The 17,979-nt window shown below is 41.2% G+C and overlaps 1 protein-coding gene across 1 annotated transcript in view; it reads left to right on the top strand.

Annotated features, from left to right (window-relative positions):
* PTPRQ (protein tyrosine phosphatase receptor type Q) overlaps positions 1–17,979 on the top strand; it is a 4,272,575-nt gene that overhangs the window by 284,208 nt on the left and 3,970,388 nt on the right. The window lies entirely within an intron of this gene.

The following is a 17,979-nucleotide window of genomic DNA, read 5'->3' on the forward strand; positions in this document are numbered from 1 at the left end:
ACACCCCTCCTTCTTGGTGTTGTCCGGATTTTGGGGCTGGAACGCATGATATGAGGTGAAACCTGTTAGTGCTGGGGTGCTCTCAGGAGCCTTGAACCAGGTTTCTGTCACAGCACAGACATCGATGTTCTCCATATTGAGAAGGGCCTCGAGTCGTGCATCTTGAGATTGAGACTTCTGGCATTGAGCAGCATTACCCTTAGTTTTTTCCTTTTGGTGTTCTAGGGTGGCAGGTTTAGAATTTGAGCCTTGCCTAAAAAGGCACTATGGGGTGGCAAGAGCCTTTGCCAATATCCGGAAGCCCAGGGTGACAGGTGCAAGCCGTCCCTTGAAGCAGCGTGGCTTGTCCAGCATGTCATCCCAGGCAGACAGACATTGGATCCCCTTTGAATGACACCAGAATTTAAGCCAATTATTAAAGCTGATCATCTTATCACTGTATTGTGGCATCATTCTAGGTGAAGGTAGGATACTGCTCAAGGTCAAGGTCATACCTGCCTGGGCTACATAATCAGAGAGCTCCTCGATGTCCCTTTTCATGTAGTCCAAGGAGGTACGTCTCAGGTCGTTGACACCAGTGTGGACAATGACTGAGTTGTACTTGTACCTGCTGTTGAGAGACCTGAGTGCTTGCGTTATGTGGCACATTGACAGAGTCAACAAATAATTTATTTACATGTATATGTTCAATCTTTTGAGCACACTTAAACATTATTGCAGGCCCCTGCCCCTCCAAAGCTGATTAAATACAGGGCAGGTTTTCCTTGTATGCATCATCCTTTCCATGTACCTCACGATTCTCTTTCATTTTGTTATTACTTATTTTTTTATTCATCCCTGCCTAGTGATCATCTGTTTCTCCATCCATCCATTTATCTGCCCCTGAGGCAAGAGCCCCATGGTCTGTTTGTTCCTTCTGGGACTCATAACTCTACCTGCACCCCTGGCCAAGCTGTCTTCTACCAATCATTTCCTATTGTGACCACACATTATAGTTTTATTATGTCTGTTTAAATTTTATATTAATCATATACTGGGAATGGGTACCTGGAAGAGGGAGGATAAACAGGATTAGGTAAGGCTAGAGAGTACAATATTATGCAGATTACTAAATAAAGAGTCTTAATTAACTAAATGAAATGGAGACTAAGCAAGTCTTGGGGTTACGTCCAGGGAATAACCATATGGTGCCATGTGCAGGGAATGGTTTTTAATATAAAATGAGATAAAATAAAGATAATTATTGAAACAGGAAAAATAATGAGAAGACACAACAGGATGTTGCCTGCATTAATTTCAGCACACACATTAACAGTAGATTGTGCAGGAAAGCAGTCCTTGTGGTAGGGATGGTTTGAGAGGACTAGGGTATAGTCAGTTTGCTGCGTGGTATTGGCATCCACGTAAGTTTAAATGGGAGGTAGTGTTCTGCCTGGACATTAAGTCTTTCTTATTTATGGGTTTATGTGGTACCAGCATACAATTCCTGGGATAAGCCTTCAGTGCGGGGGGGGGGGGTCCCTGCCTAGAGCAATCCAAGGGAATAGTAAAATTGATTCCTGATTCCAAATTGACAACTGAGCAGCTTAAATAGTATCTTTCCAGGGGGGGGGGGGGTACTAGGTATGAAATTATAAAGTCATAAATCATTTTACATGCTAACTGCGTTAGGTATCTCTTGTCAACAGTGCATTTATTTTATTATTAATTATTTATTGACATTTGTTTATTGGGGAAGTCCAACTGAGTAAATATCCATTTTAGTGGAAGCCTACAAAGAAAAGCTCTGGTGTTAAATAACATCAAATAAAACAGTAGTATAGATGTAATTAAAAAGAATATATACATACAATTTGACATAGGACATAATAAAGCATGACGAGACACCAGTAATGTATTAATAAAAAATTGCAATTAAATATGACAATCAGTATATACAAAAGTATTAGAAACATAGTCTTCTATGCTAGGAAATAATCAAAAAAAGATGATACAAGTCTCCCCTAATAAGAGGGAGAGGGCAAGCACTGAAAGGGTATAGCTAGATAGTATGATGAAAGGTTAGTAAGAATTTAAAGTATCAGTGTAGATCATACGGGAGACATGGGCATAGCCATGAGTTAGTGAGAAATTCTTTGAGAGAAAACTTAAATACATGGAGGCTTGATATAGTTCTGATTAAATTTGGGATGGAATTCCATAGTTTGGCTATGCAGTGTGAGTATAGACTTTGTCCCATACTTTTCTGATTTGTACATTTCAATCAGGTTTTTGTCTTGAGAGAGCAAGGGGGCGATTTGGGAGCTTGTGAGGAAATACTGAGGAGATAGAAGGGCAGGTAGAGGGGTTCTATACTATTTTATGGGCTAAAAGAAATTGTGTATGGGCTAATTGATGTGGAAGTTCTAACCCGATGAAAGCAGGTAATGCAGAGCAAAGATGAATTTTATGCGGCAGGTTAGCTACAGATGCAGCTATATTATTATTATAACATTGTTCCAGTTGTGATTTAAGAGATATCTGGATGTTAGTCAAAATAGCTGAGCCATAGAGAAGAGATGATCAAAATAAGAGGTAGCTATGGTGTTTCTACTTCAACTAGTAAGGATTTTTTTTGTTCTGTGTAGTAGACCTAGCTTTAGATGAGTTTGTTTATACAGTTTTGTATGTGAAGATCAAACTTTAAGTTGTCATCTATAGTGACTCCAAACAATTTGGTATGGATAACTTCTTCGATAGATATATTTTTTAGAGTGCTAATGTTGAAATTACTTCAGTATTTGCATGAACCTCTGGATAAAATAGTAATAGTTTAGTCTTTTTGGATTAAATAAAAATTTGTTTTGATATAGCCACAGTTCAACTGGGTTAAAAGCATATTAGACCATGGATTGCAGTTGCAGTGGATTATCAGATGAACAGATGAGAGTTGAGTTATCTGTATAGGTTATTCATGAAAATATTAAAGAGCAGTGGACTGAGAATAGAGCCTTGAGGAACACCTATTTTAACTAGGAGAAAATGAGAGGAGAACAGATCCAGAAAATGAGAGAGAGAACATATCAGTTAGACTGATATGTTTCAGATAGGTAGCTAGAGAACCATAGATGAATTGGTTTGGAAAGGCCTGGAGAGGACATTTGAATCAGAAGTTTCTCATGTGACACTTATCCAAAGGTTTATGAGAGATTTGGAAAAACAGAAGAGATAATCTTTCTTTGATCTCTAGCCTTATTAATGGTGCCAGAAAAGTTGAGGAGAGCTGTAGTAGTGCTGTAGCCTGATCATAAACCATGTTGTGTTGTGGTTAGGAGATAATTTTTTAAGAGGTACTGAAGGAGTTGCTTATGAATAAAGATTTTCAGGATCTTAGAAAGGGGGGATAAGATGGCAGTTAGCCTAGACTTAGAGATTTCAGAAGGTTACCCTCTTTATGGAGGGGCATAATAAAGACTTTTTTTCACGGGGCAGGAACATTGGAGTCTTGAATAGATCTGTTGATGATAATTGAGACTGGGAATGCAATAGGGTTTGCAGAGTGCCTAAGGTACTCAGCAGGAAGATCATCAGCAGAAGGACAGCAGGGTTTCAATTTCTTTAGTAGCTGTCTAACATATAACGTGGAGACAGTTTGGTAGCTGATGCAGAGGTAAAGGTTGTGAGCTACAGTTTCTGTAGAACAGGGTTTGATTCCATCAGCCTTCATTTATTAAAAGAAGGAATGTTCGGGCTGGTAGAATTTTGAGTTGAGGTTGATTAAATGTTTGTGATGAGTTAGAGGTAAGAGAGGCTACAATTTCTATCAAGAAAGTATTAAATTTGGTAGCCTTTTCTGATGGGGATAAATCCGGATGGGGGACTGGTGAGGAAGGCGAGCCAGGTTGAAGAAGTTTCTTAAATGAACTCCAGAATTTCTTTGAATCTTTTTTTGTGATTATCTTGCGGGTCTGTATAATATGTATTTTTTGTCTAAGTGAATTTCCCTTTTGGTGAGGTTATGTAACTCCTTGTACAGATGTAAGGTTTGAGGGGGTTTATCTTTGTGCCATTGTTTCCATGCTTTATCATGTTTTTGCATGAGAATTCTAGTTGAATGAGTCAGCCAGGGGGCTTGAGCATTTTTTATTCTTTTATTTATGGTAGGGTCAAGAGTATTTAAAGTATTCATGAATATATATTCTTCAATTTGATGGTGGCTATGTCTAGGGGTAGAGTTTTGAATACAAACCATTTACAGGATTTTAGTAAATTATTGAATGCATCAGGATGAAATTTAGAGAGATTTAATGTATTTCTATACTAATGTTTTTTAACTGGTGGGGGGGTTTCTCTATTGGCAAATATAGGGTGATGGTCACTAAGGGAATCAGGTATTACCCCAGAGTTAGCATACTTGCTGGGGTCTGAGACAGATGTTTAGTTGAAGATAGAATTTTTATGATTTGATTTGTTGAGTCAAGAAGATGATGTTAGCTGTATGAAACCATACAAGTTAAGACTGGTAATTTGGGTATTAGACGTTACAGATAACTAATTAATGTGGGGAATTGAGGGCAGGGTAGGGAGTGTAGTGACCCTGAGCATAGCGCTGGAACCCCACAAAGATTGGTTTTCTTCATTCAGTAACTCCATTGGTGACAACAGAGGTAAGATATAAACAACAGTGTGGGTGCTTTTCTAATATACTGTGAGCAACTCATCAGGATGATGGAGCAGAGGATGTTTAAAATGTTGCCCATAGGTAAGAAAGCCATACATTAATGCCAAAACAAGATGCTCATGGGTAAAAGAGACATACATATCAAGATATAATGGCTTTAACAAACCTGAAGTATGTTAACAGAAAATGTCCCTTTCCTTTAGCAGTAGCACTGGTTGCAAGCTCAGTGGTACAGATGGTTTTAGCAGCTTACCCAGTGGCACACAAAGGTGTCAGTTTATACTCCATCCACACAAAAAAAGGATTTTTTTGCAGTATGAAAATCCTACTAGCAAAAGATAGATAATTTTATACAGAGTGACACAGACAGGGAAACTGCAGATTTTCAATACTGAGTGGAAGGGACAATCTTGCAAGCCAGGTTGCACCCAAAAGTGACAGCCTGTATGCAGTCTGCAGTGAAAAATATTTATTTTGCAGGCTGCTAATCCTTCTACTCCAAGATAGATAAGTTTATGTAGAATGACGCAGAAAGACAGGGACACTGATGACTTTTGATACTAAGTGAAATCGGCAGTCTTGCAAGCCCTGAGCAGCTATGATCCTATGTGTTTGAAGGGAGATGTACATGATATAAACTACCACTGTAATGTTACTTAAAGGAGTAAAACCCTTTTTAAAATTAAACAGGATAAATAAGGATAGAATTCAATCAGAAAGAAAACATTTGGAATCACTTTTACCCTTAGCCTTCATCAGGTCCATCTCAAAAGTACATTGCAGTTTTACTTCTTGTATAAAGCATGTTTATTATACATTTATGGGGGGAGTGACACAATGGTAAAGGTGTTTACCTTATAAAGACAAGGTGCAGGGTTTGATTCTCACACAGGGGGAATAGCTAGGCTTCAAATGGTTCACAAGGGCAGTTAGCCTAGTACTGATCTTCGGTCTTTTCAGGCTTGTTGGCTGTTGGTGAAGCACCCACCAAGAGGAGAAAACGCTGAGAGAAGAAGGGAGCCACTTTTGAGATTTTAAGTATTTTTTCTCTGTTTATTTGCTAAGTTTTTCTGCATAGCTGCCTAGTTTGAGCAATTTCTGGCTTGTTAAACTTGATTTCTGCATTAGTAGCTGTATTTAGAGCACAACCAAAAGTTGTTTACTGAATTTCCTGTTTGCACTTAATTTTAAATCGTTTTTTCTCAAAACTTGCATATTTTCTGTCCTTGACCTAGCACTCTTGTGTGGGGTCATTTACTGCACTGTTATAACTTGATATTACCTGTGAACCTCTGCTATCTCTGAAAAACAAAAACAAAAAAAAAATCTTGCTTTTTTCCCACTTTTCTGAGATTTAAAAGTTCAGTTACAGGCTTGCTGTTTCCTGAACTGTTTGTAAGTTTCTGTCAGGCCATTTTGCTTGGGCTAAAGGAAAGTCTCTCTGTTGATCAGTGGCAGTGAATAACATTGAGCAGCTTCCCTGCCCCCGTAGGAGTGGTTACTGACTTGAAACTGTAGTTTTATTGGCCAACAGGGGTCATTTCCAAAACTCCTTCATCTTCCTCTCTTAAAACCTAGTTGCCTCATGGTTTTGGCATCTTTTCAGGCTTGTTGGCTGTTGGTGAAGCACCCACCAAGAGGAGAAAATGCTGAGAGAAGAAGGGAGCCACTTTTGAGATTTTAAGTATTTTTCTCTGTTTATTTGCTAAGTTTTTCTGCATAGCTGCCTAGTTTGAGCATTTTCTGGCTTGTTAAACTTGATTTCTGCATTAGTAGCTGTATTTAGAGCACAACCAAAAGTTGTTTACTGAATTTCCTGTTTGCACTTAATTTTAAATCGTTTTTCTCAAAACTTGCATATTTTCTGTCCTTGACCTAGCACTCTTGTGTGAGGTCATTTACTGCACTGTTATAACTTGATATTACCTGTGAACCTCTGCTATCTCTGAAAAACAAAAAAAAAAATCTTGCTTTTTTTCCCACTTTTCTGAGATTTAAAAAAGTTCAGTTACAGGCTTGCTGTTTCCCGAACTGTTTGTAAGTTTCTGTGAGGCCATTTTTGCTTGGGCTAAAGGAAAGTCTCTCTGTTGATCAGTGGCAGTGAATAACATTGAGCAGCTTCCCTGCCCCCCCATAGGAGTGGTTACTGACTTGAAACTGTAGTTTTATTGGCCAACAGGGTTCATTTCCAAAACTCCTTCATCTTCCTCTCTTAAAACCTAGTTGCCTCATGGTTTTGGCATCTTTTCAGGCTTGTTGGCTGTTGGTGAAGCATCCACCAAGAGGAGAAAATGATGAGAGAAGAAGGGAGCCACTTTTGAGATTTTAAGTATTTTTTCTCTGTTTATTTGCTAAGTTTTTCTGCATAGCTGCCTAGTTTGAGCATTTTCTGGCTTGTTAAACTTGATTTCTGCATTAGTAGCTGTATTTAGAGCACAACCAAAAGTTGTTTTCTGAATTTCCTGTTTGCACTTAATTTTAAATCGTTTTTTTTTCTCAAAACTTGCATATTTTCTGTCCTTGACCTAGCACTCTTGTGTGGGGTCATTTACTGCACTGTTATAACTTGATATTACCTGTGAACCTCTGCTATCTCTGAAAAAACAAACAAAAAATATCTTGTTTTTTTCCCACTTTTCTGAGATTTAAAAAAGTTCAGTTACAGGCTTGCTGTTTCCTGAACTGTTTGTAAGTTTCTGTGAGGCCATTTTTGCTTGGGCTAAAGGAAAGTCTCTCTCTTGATCAGTGGCAGTGAATAACATTGAGCAGCTTCCCTGCCCCCGTAAAAGTGGTTACTGACTTGAAACTGTAGTTTTATTGGCCAACAGGGGTCATTTCCAAAACTCCTTCATCTTCCTCTCTTAAAACCTAGTTGCCTCATGGTTTTGGTGTCTTTTCAGGCTTGTTGGCTGTTGGTGAAGCACCCACCAAGAGGAGAAAACGCTGAGAGAAGAAGGGAGCCACTTTTGAGATTTTAAGTATTTTTTCTCTGTTTATTTGCTAAGTTTTTCTGCATAGCTGCCTAGTTTGAGCATTTTCTGGCTTGTTAAACTTGATTTCTGCATTAGTAGCTGTATTTAGAGCACAACCAAAAGTTGTTTACTGAATTTCCTGTTTGCACTTAATTTCATATCGTTTTTTTCTCAAAACTTGCATATTTTCTGTCCTTGACCTAGCACTCTTGTGTGGGGTCATTTACTGCACTGTTATAACTTGATATTACCTGTGAACCTCTGCTATCTCTGAAAAAGCAAAAACAAAAAAAATCTTGCTTTTTCCCACTTTTCTGAGATTTAAAAAAGTTCAGTTACAGGCTTGCTGTTTCCTGAACTGTTTGTAAGTTTCTGTGAGGCCATTTTTGCTTGGGATAAAGGAAAGTCTCTCTGTTGATCAGTGGCAGTGAATAACATTGAGCAGCTTCCCTGCCCCCCGTAGGAGTGGTTACTGACTTGAAACTGTAGTTTTATTGGCCAACAGGGGTCATTTCCAAAACTCCTTCATCTTCCTCTCTTAAAACCTAGTTGCCTCATGGTTTTGGCATCTTTTCAGGCTTGTTGGCTGTTGGTGAAGAACTCACCAAGAGGAGAAAACACTGAGAGAAACAGAGCCACTTTTGAGATTTTAAGTATTTTTTCTCTGTTTATTTGCTAAGTTTTTCTGCATAGCTGCCTAGTTTGAGCATTTTCTGACTTGTTAAACTTGATTTCTGCATTAGTAGCTGTATTTAGAGCACAACCAAAAGTTGTTTACTGAATTTCCTGTTTGCACTTAATTTTATATCTTTTTTTCTCAAAACTTGCATATTTTCTGTCCTTGACCTAGCACTCTTGTGTGGGGTCATTTACTGCACTGTTATAACTTGATATTACCTGTGAACCTCTGCTATCTCTGAAAAAACAAAAAAAAAATCTTGCTTTTTTCCCACTTTTCTGAGATTTAAAAAAGTTCAGTTACAGGCTTGCTGTTTCCTGAACTGTTTGTAAGTTTCTGTGAGGCCATTTTTGCTTGGGCTAAAGGAAAGTCTCTCTGTTGATCAGTGGCAGTGAATAACATTGAGCAGCTTCACTGCCCCCGTAGGAGTGGTTACTGACTTGAAACTGTAGTTTTATTGTCCGTTTTGGGTCTATTCCTGCTTCTTGCTAGCCCCTGCTATCAAGCACGCCTTAACGTGCTTTAGCGCGATTTAGCGTGGAGTTGCCACTAGAGCAGCATCGGGCAGCGCCAGTTTAACAAGGTTAAACTTTTTCTGGCTCCATAAAGTCTGTTCTTCAATTTTTCCCTTAGAACTGCTCTGTTAGGAACCTAAACAGTTTACACCTTCACTAAAAAGTGCAGCACTTGTTCCTAATTGCTTTTCTTCTCAAAAAGCTCAGCACTTGTCTTAAAAGCATATCCCTTGTCTTATAAGCATTTTCTTTGCAGGTCAAGCACTCCTATATTATACAAATCCCTCACTTGCAAAACCCCCAGGAGTGCCCACTTCCCTGCTAAGCCCTCTACTTTTCTGTCTCATACCAACTCATAATTCTTTCTAGCATGTCGAAGGGTCAGATGCTGGCGTCCTCTCCTGCCCAGTTGGTGAATCTGGGAATTCTGAGGCAATGTTACAATTGCCTCATGTACACGGACAACCCTCTCCTCCTCCCACATAACACTAACACTTGCGAGAGATGCAGCTATTTAGCCAAACTGGAGGCTGAGCTCTCTCAACTCAGGACTGGCAAGACCAGGCAGGAGGAGAAGGCAACTACACACACCACAATACAAGTCTCACATAACTCAACCACACCACTGAATCAAACACATAAACACACTAAGACATACTCGAGGCTCTGAGTAAAATTTACCTAAACAGCAAAGGCCTCCAAAGCAGACACCCAAGCAACTGCAAACTCAAGACACCACACAAACAACACATAAAAACAAAATCAGTGTGCAAAGCAGTCACTGCCCTTAAGGCCAAATACAACACCAAACATACTTGTCATAGGTGACTCCATAGTCAGACACACTGACGTCCCACTCACCAGGCTGAACAAGGAGAAGGTCACGGTAAGCTGCCTATCGGGCGCTAGAATCCACCACATAACACAAGCACTCAGGTCACTCCACGGCAAGTACAAGTATGACACAGTCATTGTCCATGCTGGTGTGAACGACCTGAGACGTACCTCCCTGGACTACATGAAAAGAGACATAGAGGAGCTCTCTGATTATGTAGCCCAGGCAGGTATGACCCTGACCCTGAGCAGTATCCTTCCTTCACCACGAATGATGCCACAATATAGTGACAAGATGATCAGCTTTAACAATTGGTTTAATTTTTGGTGTCATTCAAAGGGGATCCAGTGTCTGTCTGCTTGGGATGACATGCTTGACAAGCCACGCTGCTTCGCAAGGGACGGCTTGCACCTGTCACCCCTGGGATTCCGGATATTGGCTAAGGCTCTTACCACCCCCATAGTGCCTTTTTTAGGCAAGGCTCAAATTCTAAACCTACCACCCTAGAAAACAAAAACGGGAAGAAACTAAGGGTAATGCTGCTCAATGCCAGAAGTCTAAATCTCAAAATGCATGCACTCGAGGCCCTTCTCAGTATGGAGAACATCGATGTCTGTGCTGTGACTGAAACCTGGTTCAAGGCTCCTGAGAGCACCCCGGCACTATCAGGTTTTACCTCATATCATGCGTTCCGGACCCAAAACCCTGACCATACCACAAAAGGAGGGGGTGTATCCATATTCATCAAGGATACCCACACCTCCAGGTTGGTGGCTACGCATGAAGCATCGGAAACCATCCAGGTGCAATTAACCATAGGCAAAACTGCTCTACAATTTGTAGCATGCTACAGGCCACCCTCTCAAACTCAGGAAACCCACACAGCCTTCCTGAAGACACTGGAGGGTATAAATGTATCACCAAACACCATCATATTGGGTGACTTCAACTACCCGAATATAGACTGGGAACATTACTCAAGCCCCAACTTTCTAGCCCAAAGGTTCCTGGAGTTCATAAATTCAAATGCCATGGAACAACTAGTCACCGTCCCCACAAGAGGAGAAAATATACTAGATCTCATCATCACAAACATGGGGACAAAATGCTCCACACGGGAAGTATATTCCTCTTTGGTGAGATCAGATCATAAACTAATCTCACTAGAAATCCACATCCCGCCCCCACCCCAAACAAAAAAGACCACAGTGAAGAACTTCTCTAAAGCAAACTTCACACTACTCAAGACAGGTGTGGTATCCTTCAAGGCCCCCGAGCCAATGGAAACCACACCCCAAGCTGCGGAAGCCCTTACAAATGCCTTCTATGAACACCTTCAGGACTGCATGGATCAGGCAATCCCAATAAAACCAAGACTCTTTCCACCAAGGGCAAACGTCCAGTCTGGTGGACCCCAGCCATAAACAAACTTTACAATAAGAGGAGAAAGCTATTACATGATAGAGCAAAATCCCAAAAAGGGAAGGCATCTTTGATCAGTACTAGCAAGAAACTATGATCCCTCATAAAATCATCCAAGGCCAACTTTGAGAAAAAAATTGCCATAGATTCAAAAGACAATCATAAGGCCTTCTTCAGCTATGTCAGAAACCTGGGTGGAAACTCCCAGATATGCTCAGAATTAGTCCAAAATGATACAAAAATCACTGAACCCATAGACATTGCCAACATACTGGCAGACAGGTTCAGCGCAAACTTCACCCCTCCCCCCTCGAAAAGGAGAGATAACTATCCCAACAGAGTGTAGCCTCCCAGACATCTCAAATGCGCAGGTGAAAGCTGCTCTCTCTAAAGCTAAAATCACAGCATCAATGGGACCGGATGGTGTCCCCGGCTGTGTGCTACATGAACTCAATGAAGAACTAAACCCGCACATAAGGCAGCTGTTTAATCTTAGCCTTACCACAGGATATGTGCCCAAGGAGTGGCGTACGGCAACTGTGGTCCCACTCCACAAAGGCGGTGCCTCTACGGACCCTGGTAATTACCGCCCCATAAGCTTAACAAGCCTGGTCTGCAAAGCTATGGAGAGGATCATAATGGAACTCATAAACAAGGACATAGGGGACTTGCAGACCTTGGACCCAACCCAGTTTGGCTTTGTCAAGGGCAGATCTTGCCTTTTGAACTTGGTTGACTTCTTCGAAACAGTTACCAAGGCCATTGATGAGGGAAAGGCAGTCCATACAGCCTACCTTGACCTTGCAAAAGCTTTCGACACAATACCCCACTCGGGTATCAGAGAAACTTACCAGCTTAAATGTAAACTCGTATGTCACAAGATGGGTTGCAAACTGGCTAAAGGACAGAACCCACAGGGTTAGAGTTGCTGGAGCCATGTCAGACTCCAAGCCGGTTACAAGTGGTGTCCCACAGGGCTCAGTCCTTGGCCCCCTATTGTTCGGCATCTACTTCTCAGAAGTACAGGCAAACATAGGAGGACTATGGCTGACAAAGTTTGTGGATGACTGCAAACTGGGTGCCATAGTGGATAGTACATCGGACACAGACATCCTTCAGAGGGGTCTCACGGAAACTGATAGCTGGTGCCAGAGCCATGGCCTGAAGTGTATAGTCATACCCTTCCGGAAAAACAAGGTAACCCCAAGCTACCATATAGGTGGCAACCCACTAAGCACAGAAGAGGTTATCAGGGACCTGGGTACCCAGGTTGACAGTGGCCTCTCGCTTGACACTCACATTGCTAAACTGGTTCGAAAGACCTTCTACATTGCCCATCTGATCATGAAGGATTCACATCCAGATCAAGTGAGGTCATTGTACCCCTGTACTCTTCACTTATCAGACCAATGATCGAGTACAATGCCCCATTTGGGATGTATCTCACCCGACACCTGCAGCAATTGGAGAGACCCCAAAAGTTCCTCACCAAAAGGATAAAGGGACTCCAAAACCTGTCATATACTGCCAGACTGAAGAAACTCCAACTCTATTCAGTTGCATACCGTCTGCTCAGAGGTGACCTGTGCCTGACATACAAGGCCATGACCAACCCGGAATTAATGGACATGCTCCACCTCAAAAAATCCAAATCCACCAGAACCACTAGAGCAAGTGACTTAAACCTTAGCACGGATATAAATAGGATGTGCTGGAGGGATAGATTTATCACCCAGAGACTCCCCATGCTGTGGAATAAAATCCCGGTCCATGTGAGGCAGAGCACCTCACTGGCTCTGTTCAAGAGAAATCTTGACCGGTGGATGGGAGATCGTAGGTTTACCCTGGGAATCATCTCTGTGTCACTGCTGGACAGAGGCACAACAAACTAATGGGCACATTATTTCTAACATAAGGGGTGGCGTAAGCCACATAACTTTGGGCTAGGCTTATAAATGCCTTAGGGCAGATAGCCTAGTATAAACCTATGAACCTATCTGTTTAAATCCATTGAACACTACTTTTTTGACATGCATAATGTTGACCCAAATTGATTGTCATCACGCAGGTTGACACACACTACTACATATGCACTGAGAATTAATTCTCGACACATGCAAAACCTAAAACCAAAACTTAAAAAAAAAATAACAAAGAAAGCTGTACCCTCCCCCACACCCTGCTAATTATATATTCAAGCTCCAGGATCACACAATCCCCGAGGAAAAAGACTATAACTCCCTACCCAGCAGCTGTCAGTCTCACACACCTGTCAACCATCTGTTTAGTCAACTAAAGTGGGTCGATTAAACAGATGTTAATTAAAATACCATTTGACAAAGTTCATGGGACCCATATGCGTACATACATATGTATATATATATATTTATGGGTGTGTGTGTGGGGGGGGGCAGTGCCCACTTGTATGGGGCTCATAGTTTTAGATTTTGCTGTGCCTCTTTCCTGGAGCTCATGTTGCTAATAGTGGACAGTAAAAAAAAACACCAAGCACATCTGAGATCTTTTACAAACTTCCTTAAAGGAGAACCACACCCACAGACTGAAAGAAAACGTATTTATTTCATCCTGTCTTGATGTTTCCTACATTTTAACACCACTTTTGGACTCTATATCCTTTTTTTTATATTTCTAAATGCATTTCCAGAGTCTGCCCACATGGGGTCTGGCATCTTGATTTTTTTAGTCTACCTGTAGGTATCCCACAATGCAGTGTTTGGCTTTAAAATATTACATCATGCTCCTAAGCTACTGTCAATGCACTGACTTTACATGTATTTCCACATCTACCCTGCTTTCTTTTAGTCAGTCAGGTTTAATTATCATTTCTTTGCTTTTGAATGACTACTTAGATAAACAGCAATAATCACACAGAACAGTATTCTCAGTGCCTGTTACTTCTTTTTCTTTCTAAAAAGGCCAGTTTTCATTCTTTTGTTATGCCTAAGTTGTAGTCATTAAAATCATCTCCCCCTAAAAACCTCCCGTTTGTATCTGTCAAAGTGGCAAAGGTAATTTGAGCTGTTTGCTGCTGTGATTGATAGCTTACAGTAGGAGACAAAGTTCATGTACTGTTGCTTTGTACTATCTGCCTACTTACAGAGGGACACATTTTTGCTGCGCCATAGCCTCTTTCTGTCCTCAAATTTGAATTCTTACTACCTACTGAAACATTGCTTGACAAACCATCCAACTCTATTTTACAAGGATTCCTGAGAAAGAAAGTTATTAAATAATTGTGTCACAAAGGCCATAAAAATAAAACGTTTTGTTTTTATATAGCACTATAATGCACTTAAAATAAGACTTTTGCATCAATGTGTATTTTCTAAACAATAGTAATGCAAGTGTAAACTGTTACATTATTGACTTAACAGTAATCACCACTGATAGGCTGAGAAGTTATGAGGGACAGGTGAAAAGTAAGATTAAAAAAATCATGTGCATTCTGCAAAATCAGGGGCATTTGAGATGCATGCTCTTGGGCCATTTACCACTAAGAGATGTTGTACTGTACTGGCTCACTAGATATGCAGTAGCAAGCGCCACCCAAATCCAGCCCAACACCCAACCAGGGGTTGACATCATACAGTACAGCATGAATATTCAATTGAACAAGGCGAGTTTGTCAGTTGCCTCATATATGGTATGTACTTTTTTTTTTCCTCATTAACTTGGCGACTGTTTGCGAAATGGACAGAAACCAGGTATTTTAAAGATTCCTATCATAAAACATAAAAATAAGTTTACTATGATCTTACTAAGAAGAGTAAATGCTAATGCAACCACATTATAAGAATAACGTTTTCTCTTTACTTTTTCAGGGGGGCAAGCCCTCCAGTACCCCCTTGTGGGGGCGCTGCACCCCCACTTCAATATACCAACTCCGAGATTGCACTATAAATATATCACCTTTCTCAAGTTCTATGGACACACTTGAAAGATATCTTTTTAAAGAGCTTAAAAAATACAACTGTTGTGAAAGGTTCATAGGTTCATAGGTTGGTACTAGGCTATCAGCCCTAGGGCCTATACAAGCCTAGCCATAACAATTCCCTGGCTATTTCTTCCCACATTATTTACTTTCCTGGACCCCTGTCTAGCAGGGCGACTGACGTGATTTCCTGGGGTGAATTTCCTTTCTCCCATCCAATCGTCAAGGTTCCTCTTGAAGAGGTCCAAAGAGGCACTCTGCTTGACATGTATGGGCAATCTATTCCAGAGTCTGGGGAGTCTCTGGGTCAGGAACCTATCTCTCCAGCATGTTTTGTTTATTGTGATGACAAGGTTTAGATCCCTGGAGCGTGTAGCTCTGAGGGATTGGGATTTCTTTAAGTGTAGCATGTCCAACAGCTCTGGGTTTGACATGGCCTTGTATGTTAAGCAGAGATCGCCTCTGAGTAGACGATATCGACAGAGTATAGCTGGAGTTTTTTAAGGCAGTCAGCGTAGGGCATCTGCTTTAGGCCTGTGATTCTTTTAGTGAGGTATTTCTGAGGCCTTTCCAGTTGTTGCAGATGTCTTGAGAGGTGCATACCAAATGGGGTGTTGTATTCTATAATGGGTCTAATGAGGGATGAGTACAGTGGGACAATGACCTCCTTTTTTCTGGATGAAAAGCCCTTCATGATGAGGTGTGCCACATTGAAGGATTTCCTGACTGTTGTGGCGATGTGGTTATCGAAGGTGAGACCACTGTCCACCTGTGTCCCTAAGTCTCTTATCACACTTTCTATGTTTAGTGTACTGCCACCTATATGGTAATTCATGGATACATGTTTTTTCCCAAAGGGGATAACAATACATTTCTTGGCATTGAGCTTGAGCCCATGGCTCTGGCACCAAGCATCTGTTTCTGAAAGGCCCTTTTGTAGAGTATCCACATCATTTGGGGATTCAATAATGGCTCCCAGTTTGCAGTCATCTGCAAACTTTGTTAGCCAGAGTACCTTAGTGTTGACCTGTACTTCAGAGAAGTAGATGCCAAACAAGAGCGGCCCCAGGACTGAACCCTGAGGTACTCTACTTGTCACTTGTCTGGATTTGGAGTCGGCTACTTTTACAGTGTGGGTTCTATCAGTAAGCCATTTAGCAACCCATTGGGTGACATAGGGATTAATGCCCAACTTAGTAAGTTTATCTATGATTCCAGAGTGGGGGATGGTGTCAAAGGCCTTGGCAAGGTCTAGATAGGCTGTGTGGACCACCTTACCCTTGTCCATGGCTCTGGAGACTGATTCAAAGAAGTCAATCAGGTTCAGGAGACAAGATCGGCCCTTCACAAACCCAAACTGGGTGGGGTCCAGTGTTTGAAGGTTGCCAATGTCTTTGTTTATAAGTTCCATGATAATATGCTCCATGGCCTTGCAGATAAGGCTTGTCAGACTGATGGGACAGTAGTTTCCGGGATCCAAGGTGGATCCCCCCTTGTGGATTGGGATAACTGTAGCTCTGTGCCACTCAGTGGGCACGAAACCTGAGGTGAGGCTATGATTAAACATGACACTTAGGTGAGGTGCCAGTGTAACAGTTCAGGAAATAAGTGTTACAAGGTGAAACTAAGCAGATGTCTTTTCAAAGAATTTTAATAAAGCCAGTACACTACACAGCATCGCAGATGTCTTCTTAACAGAGTTTTAAAACACCTGGAACGTACAACACTCAGATGTTAATGCATGATGTTACGGGCTAATATGCATGGCATGCCAATCATGCCTCAGTTCCATTATTAGGCTTGTCATTCACCCTGGCCATGTCCACTCCTGCGCAGAAATTGCCGGTGAGCCAGTACACTACAACATCGCCTACCTCTTATGGTACTGTTGTCTGTATTTGTTCTCTGTAATTTGTCTCTTGCAGCTGGAGGATTTATCCATGCTGTTTGCAGTAATTTTCTTAAACTAGTAAATCGTTGTTAATGCATCTTCTCCGATTTATTTTTCAGACATTGTAACTAAGTATGCAGCCCTCTTCGCTGTTTTGTTTCTGATTCCACTCACTCCAGTTTTACATTTCCCTTTATGAATCCATCACACATATTACTATTTATTATGTTTATGCAAATATGTTCATTCCCTTCCCTTTTTAATTCCAAGATATCACCCTTTATGTTTCTTAAAGCTCCCATGTCACTTATTACAATGAAAGTAAAGTTGTTTGTTATAAAGACATCCAGGTTGATATTCCTACATCTGAAAAATAATACAAAAATGTCAGAAAATGTTAAAAAAAAATAATATTCTGGATTATATGTGGAGACTGTGATGAGGAACCAGGGGTGGAGGCATTGTGTAATGTGTATGGGAGAGGAACAGTGGGAAGCATGGGGTTAGGTATCCTGGAACCCTGGAACCAGGGGTGGAGGCACTGTGTAATGTGTATGGGAGAGGAACAGTGGGAAGCATGGGGTTAGGTATCCTGGAACCCTGGAACCAGGGGTGGAGGCACTGTGTAATATGTATGGGAGAGGAACAGTGGGAAGCATAGGGTTAGGTATCCTGGAACCAGGGGTGGAGGCACTGTGTAATGTGTATGGGAGAGGAACAGTGGGAAGCATGGGGTTAGGTATCCTGGAACCCTGGAACCAGGGGTGGAGGCACTGTGGAATGTGTATGGGATAGGAGTGGCGGGAAGCATGGTGTTAGGTGTCATGGAACCCTTTGCCTGAGGCACTATTTCATGTTTACCTGTCTGGCTTTTTGTCAAGTAAGATCTGTGTTGCTGTGGAGGTTATGCTGCCATTCTTTTTTTTTAATAAGAAAATGTTATTAAAGGTTCTTCAAAATTCTCTAGCAGTGCTTCTAGTTATGATTCTGTCCTTATTTGTCTTGTTTTATTAAAATAAAGTTTTTTCTCCTTTATGCAGTGTTAAGGTGCTG

This window comes from Protopterus annectens, chromosome 11.part0 (genome assembly GCF_019279795.1).
Source record: "Protopterus annectens isolate FY-2018-M chromosome 11.part0, PAN1.0, whole genome shotgun sequence".
In the NCBI taxonomy this organism is placed as follows: domain Eukaryota; kingdom Metazoa; phylum Chordata; order Ceratodontiformes; family Protopteridae; genus Protopterus; species Protopterus annectens.